Source organism: Homalodisca vitripennis, chromosome 5, assembly GCF_021130785.1.
Source record: "Homalodisca vitripennis isolate AUS2020 chromosome 5, UT_GWSS_2.1, whole genome shotgun sequence".
Classification (NCBI taxonomy): Eukaryota; Metazoa; Arthropoda; class Insecta; order Hemiptera; family Cicadellidae; genus Homalodisca; species Homalodisca vitripennis.
The window spans coordinates 28,426,913-28,440,156 of NC_060211.1; the positions used below are offsets into that span (position 1 = coordinate 28,426,913).

At 33.3% G+C, this 13,244-nt stretch overlaps 1 protein-coding gene across 1 annotated transcript in view; it reads left to right on the top strand.

The window, feature by feature from the left end:
- LOC124361899 (potassium voltage-gated channel subfamily KQT member 1) overlaps positions 1–13,244 on the top strand; it is a 402,353-nt gene that overhangs the window by 96,354 nt on the left and 292,755 nt on the right. The gene's annotated exons all lie outside the window — the stretch shown is intronic.

Below are 13,244 nucleotides of genomic sequence, written 5' to 3' on the forward strand. Positions count from 1 at the left end.
TAGTCTCTCCCTTGTTGTGTTTTGTTTGTCGCTCGATAATGATACACGTTGTCGGTAAGGTGTGATAGCTCTAGGGTACGAATGAGGGAAAATCGATCATTTTTTGTAAGAAATAGTCTAGAGGATAGTAGATTAAACTATGTGTAAGGTACGTTGTGTAAGAGCAATATTTATGTGTGTAATTTAAAAGCTATGCTATTACATAAGGTACATTTGATTTGTTTAACGTTTTATATCAATTACCAACAGTATTAATTTGATAAAACGTTATTGTTAAACCAGTTTTTGAAAAGCGTTGCGCAAAACTACCTGTTGCTGGCAGCAACGCCCTTTCATTCACATTCGAGGCGCCCTGATCTGTAAATAGTTTCTTTGTCATCACTACAATGTATAACAATAAGTGAATTATCAATATGAAATATGTATTAGCAATTGGATAAATAATAACTCAATAGTATTTAATTTAACGGTATGTAATAATCAACAACACAAAAAATGTTTTGTCCATAAGCTATATTATTAGATTAGAATTAGCTATGAACTTGAAATTAGAATAATTTATTTCCAAATGAGAATAAGTGTAACTTAACACTAGTTCTATGTTTAGAATATTGTGGTTTTATAATATCTGACCACATCTTATCACGAGTGGATTGTGCTAAGTTAAATATCACAATGCAGTAAGTATGAATGCATTAGCTCGTGTATTTGAGCTAAACAAGAATAAATAAAAAACTCCATTGAATAAAGTTCGTTATAGCTGATATTGTGAATCAATACTTTTAAAAAATACACATGATCAGATATAACTGTTTTAATGTTAATGTCAACACGCGATTCACTTAAAAATATTTAATGAATCTTATTAGTATGGAAATGGATAAAAGTAATTAAATAATACGTTACAATCAAAAGCCTTTGGAAGGCTGCATAAATTTTCATTTGCTTGATTAATGGATAATAAAACAGCCTTATTTGGCACTAAAAATTATTTTTTTTTTTCAAATATTTTCAAATGGTAATTTTATAATTCTATGCAAGGCTGTGTGTATTATTATTGTCGGTTTAACAGAACAAAGGAAACTTATTAACAACTTTATTAATCGCGTAGTCAAGGATGCAAGTGTCATGCAAATTGGACTTAAGCAACTAAAAAAGTAGGTTAACCACAAAAACAAAACTTAAAGAAAAACATAGGAAATGCATATAAAGTTATGATGCAATGAAAGGAAGGAGGGGGTACTGAGAGAGATTTTATAAAATAAAATCCTGATTTTATCGATAAGAACTTGCTGTGTTTCCTGTTATTGAGGCATGTACAATTTTAGATCAGTGGTTACGTACGACCTCAATCTGCCAATATGAAAACCGATGTATTTATGTAATTTATTTTCTTCTTTGAACATGCAGAGCAAACGACGCTTTCGGAAATTTATCAACTATAAACTCTAAATTGAGAATTAATACTAATAAATACTAAAAAAATACTTAAGTTCATAAAAGTTGCATGTATATATTGTGTCTAAGTGACACGTACTCTTTATTGGACTAATATGAAACAGTACCCCAAGTGTAAACAACATTTGTTCATAATGAGTCATGTTTAAACATCGATGAAGAAAATTTCATTTTTTTAATTGACAAACACTCCAAGTAAAGTGAAGGTATTGCATAGCAACTGGTAACTGGCAGATTGTAACAATCGATATGACTATTTTTGCTTTAATGCAAACAGCTGCAATCTTACACTTGTAATTTCCTAGCTCACTTTCTTACTGTTTCTTAAGAAAAAGGTTTTCACCTGGACGCTAGTACTGACACAATTCTGTCTTATTGATACATGGCTAGTACTCTTTATTAGACGAATATGAAACAGTGCCCCAAGTGTATCAACATTCCTTCATAATGAGTTATATTTAAACATCAGTGAAAAAAATTTCATTTCTTCCATTGACGATCACTCAAAGTAAAGTGAATGTATTGCATAGCAACTAGTAACTGGCGGATTCTAACAATCGATATGACATTATCGCTAAAGCTTGTAATGAAAGCAGCTGTTTTAGTGAAAGTTCGTAATTTCCTTGTTCACTTTCTAACTTTGTTTGAAGTAAAAGGGTTTTACCTATATGCTAGTCCAGATACAATTATGTTTTATTGATACATGACTAGTAGTGTTTTCTATATGTAGTATATAAGCTTTCTTTTCCATATGCATTCCTTCACATGCTGGACAAACTATTTGGCGTGTGAAATTGAATAGTAGCTTAACACTTCAATTCTGATACTAATATTGATGGTAGGCGTATAAAATTAGTTAGGTAGATAATTGACCTAAAATGCATAATTAAAAATAAAGCGTGTTTAATTTGAAGGAAACCTGGTCAACAATAGGGAAATGTATTATTAGTGCGAATTGAATTAGTATTTTAAATATTTTTCATAAAAGATGACGGTGCTGTTAAAAATAACGATAAAGAGTTGAGGTATTGTGAGTTGATTAAATCAAAATTATTTCAAAACACTGCCCTCCAAGTTGAATACTATACATAAAATAATAAATTAATAAACTTGTTGATCATTTATTACATTACTGATCATAATTGATTACCAATTTCACGGTTGGCACTACTGCAGAGCCTCAGATTATTGTAGCGTAGGTATTTTTCGTAAGAAATAGAAAGGGTTTATTGCATTCCTCTTCAACGGCTTCGGTTCGTCACGAATACAGCGGCGATTAAAATTTCTCCCCATCCGTTCATCTTAATCGCTAATGCCTTAAGGAATCCAACCTAATTTCTGTTAGCAATAAACAGAGTTTTACACTCAACATTACTCTGGTTATTACTTCTATTAAATACTGCTCGTTAGATCATCATTTATTGTAATAATGCATTAAGATAGAAAATAATAAAAGTATTGGCCGCTATAATACACAAGGTAGGCCGCTATAATAAACCCTTTCTATTTCTTAGTAGTATTGGCAACCGTGAAATTGATAATCAATTATGATCAGTAATGAAATAAATTATCAATAAGTTTATTAATTTATTATTTTATGTACAGTATTCAACTTGGGAGGCCTGGGCCTGTGTTTTGAAATTATTTTGAATTAATCAACTCACACTACCTCAGCTCTTCATCATACGCCACATAATTCGATGACTACTACACAATTAGAAATAAATAAATACATAAAAGTGTTAATAAGCCAAATGTTATAATGTCATATGAATATAGTATTCAGTTTACTTAAAAACGTTTATTTATTTAGCAGGTTTCTCATCGGCAAACAATGTTACTTATAATAGCAATGTAACATGTTCATTAATGCTCAGCCTATTATGGATATTAAGGAAATGTACTATCATCGAACCTGACTTTATACAAAGGAAGCTTCATGCAAAGTTTCAAGTCTATATGATAGTTCGTTTTCGAGATATTGTGTAGACAGATAGAAAGATATAAAAATAAATTCCAACCCCTTCATTGATAGGCTTTACTAATAATCAGTCATAAAAATATTTTTATTGTTTAATCTTAATAAATTTGACTATTAGGGTAAAAATTACCATACACTCAAAATTGTATAAAATTACTAACGTTCACTTTCAAATAATCATGAGAATCATTATACTGTCTCTTTTTTTGGTAAATATCCACATACAAAAAAAACATGCATTTGAATAAATTCTAGCAAAATAAAGTCAGATATTTTTACTTTAACTCAGTTTTAAATTATGTATTGTATTTTTGATATAACATACAGGAATACTTCATATGCCCAAAAGAAGTATATGCTGTCTTAGCACATAGTTATATTCCCAGCAACTCCTAAGTTAAAACCCATTATATTTTACGTCTTGAATTTAAACAATCGCTTAAAAAGGGATAAAATATATTTATCTTTGTAGTAGAATTTAAAGTTTGCACTGTATCATTTTTATTTTTTTTTATTGTTGTTATAAACTTGCAAATGACTTGGAATAAAATATTCAGTTTAATATTAAATTTCGTTGTTTCTGAAAGCAATGAGTATTTTCTATATTTTTCTTTTAAAACAATCTTCCCAGATATTTAATAATGCTGGTAATAGCGATTGACAGTAAAAATAATTTTGAACATTTTCGGTTCTATACTTATTAATCTGAGCTTATTCAAACTGGCACTTAATTCTGCTGATTTTAGATGACGCTCTTTATCGAAGATGCTCTTATAGAATAATTATATCTTTTATACAGGACGGTGCCAGATCTACAATGTTTAAAAAATGCTTTAATTTAGATCTTTACGAGATCTTAGTGAGTTTTTAAGTAGGATATTATAAAATTACAATTATTACAAAATAAAAAAAATTCAATATATTTAAAGGATAATTTGACATTATACTGAACGATAGAGTTAAGGCATATTTGAACTTTTATATTGTATGCCGAATACAAATTAAATCGAAATTAACTCTTTGTTTTTGACGATGAAAGTATTGTGAAAGAAAGTGTTTTTCATCGCTCAGTGATACAAACAATCTGCAACACTGCGTTTCGAGGTCTGCTGATCTCTTCCTCAATCTAGTTTTTCAAATGACTGGGAAACTTCTGTTTCCTTCAACAAAATGAATTAGTTAAAATATGAAAGCAATAGCAACCTAAATATTAGAATCGGTTAAACTTGGCATATATATTGTATACGTCTTGTCCACGTATACGGGTTTTAAAGTTGCTTTAGTTAGTGTTTTGGTGTTGCAAATCCTGTTTTAGTGTTTTAACCTACGTTGAAATTCTGTACTATTTTTGCAGATTGCTGAAGTGACCATCTTGCATTTTCAGAACAGGAATGACTCTAATTGTCTATCTGTTAGTCAATAATAGAAACGTTTTCATATCTTTTGCCCGCAGAATATCTCGTGAACCAAAAGACCTACGAACTTTAAATATTGAAATATTCCATTTTACCTAGCTCGATACTCTAAAAAAATGACCCTCTTGCTACCCTGACCGTTATATTACCATCTTAAAACTAGATAAAGAAAATACTAGACTACTTCAAGGTTCTATATATGGTTAGCTGACGATTATTTGCCATTTATGTACGTGTCCGATGGTTGGATTTAAGTGTGTCTAGCCTAAGAAAAAAATATGATCCGAGGAAAAATTAACATTTTTTTTTATTTTTAACAGTTTTGATTCCCATCCATTTTGAGATATCAAAGCGTGGCTGAAGATCGATTTCTTTCTTAAGGAAGATTTATCTATCGATTTCAAGAAAAGCCAGGTTGTGTGTCTATGCAATACAAATCGAATCACGGCTCCTGGACTTTTAAGTTCCCTCGGTATTCTACTGTATCCGTTTATTTCTTTAAACAAGGCAGAATTCGATGATGGTGCATGTGCCTTCATGAGATTTGGCCAAGTATTAGCAATGCCTATTCATTCAACTGACAATAAGAAACTCCCAGAATGATACACTGGTTTTTATCTTTACTCAGCATATTTTTCAGATATTTTTAAAAAAATATGTGCTAAATGCTAAGTAATAAGTGTTATATATAAATCTTTTTGTTATAAACCAGAAAAAAATGTGAAACAATAAAAATTTGCACTTACTGGAGTATTGTGTTTTTTTATATTTTTACAAAAATTGAAAAATGTATATTGTAAATCTTTTGTTTTAGAAGTTTCACTCCATGTAGCTTTTACATGACTTGAGATATTAAGATACTTTAAATGTACAAAATATACACAGTTTTGTAGCGAAAAAAGATTATAACATATATACACTTATTTATCAAAAAATTTTTCTAAAGATGCAAAGTACTACTTTTTTGTCAGTACGCGTGTATACATCAGTGTTCGATGAATTCTTTGGGCAAGGTATCAGATAATGAAAAACTGTCGTCACTGTCGCTATCGATTTGTTCACAACCAAACTCACTTTATAACGGTTCATAATCATCCAGACTACCTCACAACAAGTCTGACAAAGAAATATCATCATGCACTTGATTTGCCGACATTCACTTTCATCAGGACTAATATTATCATCATTATTTTAATAGTTCACGTATATATTTGAACAACGAGAATCTCCCATTGCACGACAAAACAATCCATTAATTATAAACAACTAGCCTACATAATAACCTAGCAACCAGTACCAACAAAGCATGTCAAGGCCGTGCAGCGCGTCACCAGCTGCATAGTCCGTCACCTGAACGAGTTACAGCATTTGGATCAATATCATCTGACAACGAGTAATACTGCAAATATAAAATATATTAAATGAATTCGTATTTATAGGTAGAGGATTTGACTGATGCAAGTTATGCCTTTATAAATTATACGGTTTCCATGTAATAATAGCAGAAAGTTGAGCAAGAAGTGCCGTCTTTATTAGATCACAAACGGTAATGATGAACGTGTGTGCCGTCGGTCATCACTCGGAGGGTTATTATTCAGGGTGATATCTCGAAAATAAAACGAGCTCTGGACTTTTATTTATTCACGGAACCTAATTTCTAGTCATTGTAATATCAGTGCTAGCCACTGAGTAAGCTGAGAAAATGTCTATTATGTTTGCTTGGGGACTCTAAGAATGTCTTTCATGTGTGTCTGTCTGCAAGACATCTCCAGAATAACTTGAGCTATTAACGTAAAATTTTGCATGCAACCTCAGCAAATTCTGCCGCGCATGTTTCATTGCGTTTTTCCAACTTTTAAATCACAAAGTTGTTAACAAGTGGAATCACGAACTTAAATAGTGAAATATTTTCACAAAGGTATAAGGTATTTTCTTCTAAGGCAATATTGTGAGTATTGACTACGCCATTTCTATGCAGAACCGTTCCGAAGATTAGTTTAAATTCTTCGTGTTTTGTTCCCTGCACAAAAAGTAACCTTTTGACCGCTCACGACAATGTGTGGATTTATTAGATCATTTGGGTTTGATTTAAAGTCTTGTGACTCTACAGGTAGTATACCTTTTTATGCGACGAATATACCAGGTAAAATTCCCTAAAGTATGCTGAAGAGTTGCATAATGTGAAATATTAAGTAAAATACGAAATTTAATGAAAACACTAGCCCTTAAATTTCACACTATTAAAATATATAATTTTTTATTTTCCCCAAGTTTTCATCATTTTTAAAGTGTTACACGATTTTATTGCCCAATAAAAATGTAGTATTCTTTATAATCTAGAGCTGCTAAATAAAATATCTTTAAGTGTTGGAGGAAAGTTTTAGTTATATCACTGGTACTTATAAGTTCATGGCTCAAAACACCGTACTTTTATTTTGAATTTAAAATATATCAAGACATTAGAATAACTACTAGTGACTATGACTTGTCTCTGGATGATTATAATGTTATTTAAGAATATACCCACGGTGTCCCTGATTTTGAACACGGATTGCGTGCGAAGGCGCGGGTAACTGCTAAAATAATATAAAGGTGCACACATCTTGCAGCACAATGTCTGAACATTCTGTATTATTCATTGTGTGAAGTTCCGTAGGGAAGTCTATAAAGGTTCACATAACTATCTTGTTTGTCTTCGTCAAGTGAAAACTTGCCGCAAAGTGATAAAGTTTTCATATTTTATAATACACAAACAAGACAGAAGTATGTCTCCTTCTCCATAGATAAAATGTCATCAACTACCCATGCTTATAAAAATTAAAAAATATCTTTTCTAGATTTCTTAACAAAAATCCGAAAGCGCGTTAATTTCCAGTCCCAATCCTGAGTTTCTATCAGGAAGGTATTGGTAATTGGTAAATAATTTAGTTTCCTCGCTCCTTTCCCCCCTGTAGCTAAGTTCTGGGGATTGGGGCCTTCAACTATGTTGTGTCTGAAATTCTTTACCTTAAAATCCTTTCTTGGAGGATGCACATTTTCAAAACACTCCTGAGTACAGCAATGGAATCCGGAGGAATTCTTACTTTAGAACATACTTTCCCTATTTACCGCAATTCTAACTACAATTATAAATCGCCTTATACATAAAAAAGGTTTATTTAATTGCGAATTGTTTTTCTTAAATTCTATCTGCATTTTAAATGAAAATATGGATTTTCATAACATTTAAACGTAGTTTTTTGTGTGGTTTCAGAACACATACACGAACTATAGCCGGTTAGTCTATAGTTTTCTAGATTATAAGGACACTCGTTTGAAACTTTAAGTAATTTTAGTTGTACATTTCAATCCCATTTAGAACAATTTTTTGGATTAATATAATGCATGTAAAATAGACTTACACACAAATAGATTTTCCAACAGTTTTTAGAAATATTTAAGTTTTATGACGATACAAATATTCTTAAAAGTGATCAAAAATAAGATCTATCTGGACATTTTATGATTAAAAACCACAGCATTTTAGTTTTCTATTTGCATCATCAAGTGTGTATCTAATTATCAAATGTTCGACAATTTTTAAAAATAGGAGACTTAGTAACTGATTGAATGTGGCTTGAGCTTCTCATTAAATACTCTTATTGGAATTAATTCCGTAAAATATTTCTCGATATGCAGTGGAATGACCTTGCCTGATCTTTTACGATAAGGAGATTATTTAAACCTCGCAAATCGGTTGGCTTGTTCAATAGAGTTAAAAATAGCAGGAAAGTTATTATTTATAAATAAATTAAAAATTTATTTTTAAAACTATAAACATTGTGCTTCTAGATAACAGCTACACACTTATTTTGTGGAACAAACAATAACAGTGACTTAGATTTCCTCGCAGACTTAACCCTTATGAAAACTTGCATACAATAAAAAGGCTGCTTTGTAGGTTCTTGTAAATTTATTTCTAATTTACAGTCATATTAAATTAATAAGTATTTTGAGTACTATTTGGGCACAGGAATATTTAATAACTTTGAATTAATTATTTATTTAAAGCATCACTTATTAAACCATTAGCAAGTACTTAAGTAGTGCCATTTTAAACATGCTCGTAATGGAAATTTAATGAACTAACCATGCATTGATTAATAATATGGAAGCTTTTGGTCCCATAGACCCGTCTGTTTCCAGGGTTATTGAGGTTAATTAATTTCTGTAACTCTTCATGACTTATAAATCCATTCATAGTACCTAGTTGTAACTTGCTCGAAATGGAAATTTAGTGAACTAAACTATGGATTGATTAGTTAATATGGAAGCATTTGGTCATTACATCCCATGTGTTTCTAGAGTTATGGAGGTTAAATAATTTCCATAATTCTAATGACTTACAAAACTATGATCAAGTATTCAAGTAGTGCCTAGTTGAAACTTGCTCGTAATGGAAATTTAATGAACTAACCATACATTGATTAATGGCATGGAAGCTTTTGGTCCCATAGAACCGTCTGTTTCCAGGGTTATTGAGGTTAATTAATTTCTGTAACTCTTCATGACTTATAAATCCATTCATAGTACCTAGTTGTAACTTGCTCGAAATGGAAATTTAGTGAACTAAACTATGGATTGATTAGTTAATATGGAAGCATTTGGTCATTACATCCCATGTGTTTCTAGAGTTATGGAGGTTAAATAATTTCCATAATTCTAATGACTTACAAAACTATGATCAAGTATTCAAGTAGTGCCTAGTTGAAACTTGCTCGTAATGGAAATTTAATGAACTAACCATACATTGATTAATGGCATGGAAGCTTTTGGTCCCATAGACCCCGTCTGTTTCCAGGGTTATTGAGGTTAATTAATTTCTGTAACTCTTCATGACTTATAAATCCATTCATAGTACCTAGTTGTAACTTGCTCGAAATGGAAATTTAGTGAACTAAACTATGGATTGATTAGTTAATATGGAAGCATTTGGTCATTACATCCCATGTGTTTCTAGAGTTATGGAGGTTAAATAATTTCCATAATTCTAATGACTTACAAAACTATGATCAAGTATTCAAGTAGTGCCTAGTTGAAACTTGCTCGTAATGGAAATTTAATGAACTAACCATGCATTAATTAATAATTTGGAAGTTTTTGGTCCTTCCAGGGTTATCGAGGTTAATTAAGTTCTATAACTCTACATAAGTTATTAGACCATGAACGGGTATTCAAGTAGAGCTAGTTGTAACTTACTCGAAATAAAAATTTAATGAACTAAACCATGCATTATTTAGTTAATATGGAAGCTTTTGGCCACATAAATAGCGTGGGTTTCTAGGGTTAACGAGGTTGGTTGATTGCTATTATTCTAATCACTTATAAAACCATGAGCAGGTATTCAAGTAGAGCCTAGTTTAACTTACTCGAAATGTAAATTTAATGAATTAAACAAATGCATTTTAATATGGAACCTATTCGTCCCATAAATCCCGTACGGCTCTAGGGTTATTATGGTTAATTAACGTCTAAAAATAATTTTTATGGGAAATGTTACCTTCCCGGTTAGTGCGATATAAGAGTAAGGTAGGTAGGTTGGCCCCTTAGTCAAATTGAGGTAGGCTACACGAATAACATTAATTTAGTATTAAATATTTAACATATTTACGGGGGGGGGGGTGAATTTTCCAGAATTACTTCTTAGCATACATCTAGTCCCTATACAGAATATTTGTTACAAATTTCATAGCTTCAATCCTTACAGTCTTTGAGAAAAAAACGATCAGTCAGTCATCCAGTCAATTTTACTTGGCTTATGTTACATAAAGCTTTTCGATTTTTCATAACTATACTGGTTTTTCTTTATATGACTTTAAAACTTTTCAACAGGCGCCATTTACTAAGATAAATAACAATTATTGTTTTTATTTTTCTTTCATGTATTCAGCATATGTTCCTAATTTGCTGCCTGCACCTTTATTAGTTCTAGATATAATAATTTTTTTATTAAAATATAAATTCCGACTATCATACACAACAAATTTCGCGACTTATATTTACAAGACATTTTTTTATTTGAACCAAGAGTGATATCTGTTGAAGAAGTTAGTAATAGTGTACATACCGGATGTTCACAAAAGTGTTCACCCAGCACAATTGTGTAAATTTAAATACAATTGTTTCCAAAAGTAATCATTTAAGGAAAATGTATCAAGCTCATTAGTAAGAGATGCTTCCTAATTGTATTTTTACGCTGGGGAAACACTTAAATCTAAATTAAGCCGACTTGCTACGTTTACTAAATAAAAATTTGAGGAAGGAATAGGAATAGTTGACGGGGATAACGCTAGAGAGCAGGAGCTCATGGTCCCACACAGCTTTAGTTTGATAAATATATGGATAGGTAACGTATAGGAATAGTTGACAGGGCGCAGCAGCTCATGGTCGCACACAGCCTTAGTGTGACACATGTATGGACAGGTAAGGAATAGGAATAATGAACAGAGGATAACGCGAGAGAACACAGAAGTTCATAATCGCACACAGCCTTAGTGTGACACATGTATGGAAAGGTAAGGAATAGGAATAATAAACAGAGGATAACGCGAGAGAGCACATTACTCATGATCGCACACAGCCTTAGTTTGACACATGTATGGACAGGTAAGGAATAGGAATAGTTGACGGGGATAACACGAGAGAGCACATTAGCTCATGATCGCACAACAGCCTTGGTTTGACACATGTATGGACAGGTAAGGAATAGGAATAGTTGACGGGGATAACGCGAGAGAGCACATCAGCTCATGATCGCACACAGCCTTTAGTTTGACACATGTATGGACAGGTAAGGAATAGGAATAGTTGACAGGGGATAACACGAGAGGGCACATTAGCTCATGATCGCACACAGCCTTAGTTTGACACATGTATGGACAGGTAAGGAATAGGAATAGTTGACAGGGATAACACGAGAGGGCACATTAGCTCATGATCGCACACAGCCTTTAGTTTGACACATGTATGGACAGGTGAGGAATAGGAATAGTTGACGGGGATAACGCGAGAGGGCACATTAGCTCATGATCGCACACAGCCTTAGTTTGACACATGTATGGACAGGTGAGGAATAGGAATAGTTGACGGGGATAACGCGAGAGAGCACATCATCAGCTCATGATCGCACACAGCCTTAGTTTGACACATGTATGGACAGGTAAGGAATAGGAATAGTTGACGGGGATAACGCGAGAGAGCACATCAGCCCATGATCGCACACAGCCTTAGTTTGACTCATGTATGGTCAGGTAAGGAATAGGAATAGTTGACGGGGATAACGCGAGGAGAGCACATCAGCTCATGATTGCACAACAGCCTTAGTTTGACTCACGTATGGACAGGTAAGGAATAGGAATAGTTGACGTGGATAACGAGAGAGAGCACATCAGCTCATGATCGCACACAGCCTTAGTTTGACTCATGTATGGACAGGTAAGGAATAGGAATAGTTGACGGGGATAACGCGAGAGAGCACATCAGCTCATGATCGCACACAGCCTTAGTTTTGACACATGTATGGACAGGTAAGGAATAGGAATAGTTGACGTGGATAACGCGAGAGAGCACATCAGCTCATGATCGCACACAGCCTTAGTTTGACACATGTATGGACAGGTAAGGAATAGGAATAGTTGACGGGGATAACGCGAGAGAGCACATCAGCTCATGATCGCACACAGCCTTAGTTTGACTCACGTATGGACAGGTAAGGGAATAGGAATAGTTGACGTGGATAACGCGAGAGAGCACATCAGCTCATGATCGCACACAGCCTTAGTTTGACTCATGTATGGACAGGTAAGGAATAGGAATAGTTGACGGGGATAACGCGAGAGAGCACATCAGCTCATGATTGCACACAGCCTTTAGTTTGACTCACGTATGGACAGGTAAGGAATAGGAATAGTTGACGTGGATAACGAGAGAGAGCACATCAGCTCATGATCGCACACAGCCTTAGTTTGACTCATGTATGGACAGGTAAGGAATAGGAATAGTTGACGGGGATAAACGCGAGAGAGCACATCAGCTCATGATCGCACACAGCCTTAGTTTGACACATGTATGGACAGGTAAGGAATAGGAATAGTTGACGTGGATAACGCGAGAGAGCACATCAGCTCATGATCGCACACAGCCTTAGTTTGACACATGTATGGACAGGTAAGGAATAGGAATAGTTGACGGGGATAACGCGAGAGAGCACATCAGCTCATGATCGCACACAGCCTTAGTTTGACACATGTATGGACAGGTAAGGAATAGGAATAGTTGACGGGGATAACGCGAGAGAGCACATCAGCTCATGATCGCACACAGCCTTAGTTTGACACATGTATGGACAGGTA